The sequence below is a fragment of the Sinocyclocheilus anshuiensis genome, unplaced genomic scaffold (genome assembly GCF_001515605.1).
Source record: "Sinocyclocheilus anshuiensis isolate Anshui unplaced genomic scaffold, SAMN03320099.WGS_v1.1 scaffold641, whole genome shotgun sequence".
Taxonomy (NCBI): Eukaryota; Metazoa; Chordata; class Actinopteri; order Cypriniformes; family Cyprinidae; genus Sinocyclocheilus; species Sinocyclocheilus anshuiensis.
Genome location: NW_015536503.1, coordinates 745,634 through 748,337, shown reverse-complemented (window position 1 = coordinate 748,337; position 2,704 = coordinate 745,634).

Here is a 2,704-nt window from a genome sequence, read left to right as displayed (position 1 = left end):
TTTCCTATTAAAGATAATCTTGGGTATTGTTGCATTGGGATAAATGTGCATATGTTTCAAACTTGAACATTAGAGCAGCTCACATGGGACTTCACTTTCAGCTTGTGATGTATATTGATCTTATCTTCTCTCTGCATCGTCTTTGTACAGTTTCTCTAAATAAGTGTCGAAATGCCCCAAAATAGCATTTAAAACATATACACACATCTTAGATGTCTCTGTGAGTCATTTGTTAGTCATAGGCACCATGAACACTGACAATACCCTCTCTAGCTCAATCGTTTTACCCACCAGCCAGCTCTGATCCACAGTAACACAGTCTGTGTTCCACAGTCGACCCCGGCTGTAGCCGATATACCGTACAGACAAATATCTCAATTTGTACTATAACTATATCATCAGCACAATGAAAAATCAAGCCAATAAATGCTGGCAGCTGAAGTCTGACATAAGATTTGCGCTATCCCAGAGGGGAATCCAGTGGTCGGGGTTATAGATGAATGTTGCGCTTATTTACAGAACAATTTCAGAGTGCACTGGCCCTCTTCATAACCTCTAGTGAAGTGTGTGTGTGTTTCCAATCTTAATGAGACTGTGGCCCAAGGACGGTCATTACCACATGCTAAAGTGTGACGTATACCATGAGCCACGGGCCATCAATACACACACCGTCACACACAGATAATAGACAGTCATTTTGTACCCCAAATAATTCCAATTCTGTTCACTACAGGCACATTTAAGGTCAGAGATCATTGGGCAGAGGCAGAGCACAGCTGAATGACTGACTGGCAACCGTCATTATTAGACATGTTCCGTTCGACATGTGAGTCCAGACTGAGGAGGAGGTGAGAAGGGCCCATGTTCAGTGAGCGTGTAATGAAGCCGGGTTTGGATTAGGGTCACTGACTCGAGTGCCATTTATTTCTGCGAGGAGACTAGTCTGCTGTGTGCTTTAAATTACTGCGGAAGGGCTTGGTGAAACCTGGATTACTTGGTGCGGAGTGAGCAGACAGTAATATACTTGTGAGTAGTTGACATGAAATTTCAAGCAGTGATAGCCTTGTCCTACAGTGTGTCATGTTATTTATGAAACTATTTCTACATTTTTTTTATAGTTATTTTATCAAAATAATAGTTTACCTAAAAATGAGTACTTGAATATCCGTTTGTGTGCATTCAAATGTTTGGAGCCTGGTTTGAAGTCCATGGTGCCAAATGCTGTTGGTTATCTCATAACTGACTATGATCCAATTTGAATATGCACATAACTCATGAGATGCTCTGACTACTTTTATGGTACTTGTATGATACATTTTGAAGACCAGACCTAGACCGTGGTTACAATTCAGTTTCATTGTTTTGAAAACAGCACTGAACATCCTGCCTAAAAACTGAAGAAAGAAATTCATAAAAGTTTGGAAGCCCATGAGGATGAGTAAATGATGACAGTTTTCATTTTTGTGTGAATTATCCTTTTGAATGTAGATTTTATGACATCATGAGAGACTGTCTAATATTTCTTTTTCTTTTTTTTGTAAATTCATTTGTCACACTACAGGTCCATTATGTATAATATATGTACAATACGTTTTTAAAGTTTGGGGTCAGTAAGAATTTTAAATGTTTCTGAAAGAAGTCTCTTATGCTCACCAATGCATTATCTATGCTTTTATTATTTAAAAAATACAGTAAAAAACAGTAATATTGTGAAATATTATTGCAGTTTAAACTAACTATTTACTATTTTAAAAGTTATTTATTCCTTTAATGGCAAAACTGACTTTTTCGGTCTTCGTGTCACATGACCATTCAGAAATCTTTCTAATATGCTGATTTGGTGCTCAAGAAATGTTTATTATTATTATTATCAATGTTGAAAACAGTTGTGCTGCTTAATATTTTCACGGAAACCGAGATTTTTCAGGATTTCTTTGATTAACAGAAAGCCCAAACGCTGCATTTATTTATAATAGAAATCTTTTGTAAAATTATAAATGTCTTCACTGTCACTTTTGATTGATTAAATACATCCTTGTTGATGAAAAAAAATTCTTATTGACCCCAAACTTTTGAATGGTAGTATGCAAAGTTACTGTATATAGTGTTGTAATTCATCAATTAATTTGATAATGTGTATTAATGTCCCACTATGCACTATGACTCAGTATCTGCAACTGTGAATGTGTGTGTGTGTGTGTGAGTGTGTGTGTGTTAATAATTGTAATTTGTGTTCTCCTCACAGACCCTCACTGTCACTGTGTTCCGGCCTTCAGGACCGAAGCAGTCATCCATAAACCACATCGTCTAGATCTTTATTTATTTTGCCACCAATCGACTCTGAGCAGCCTGCCGGACAGCTGCAGCAAGTGAAGTCACTTTACGCTCATTAGCATGGACAAGAGATGAGACCCTAGAAACACACACACTGATTCCCTCCCTCCACCCATCTTGGTATGAGTGTGTTGTGCCTGTTTATGCAGCACTGAGGAGCTCCAGAAACCTCTCTCCGGATTTCATTCATATGTTTGCATATATATTCGGTCTCAGATATTTTTTATATGTTTTAATGGATACAGGTTTGACGGGAACACTTATTCACTATTAACTACGACTTTTCCCTCAATAAATTCCTAATTTTCTGCTTATTAATAGTTAGTAATATGCATGCTAATAAGCAACTAGTTAAGAGACCCTAAAATAA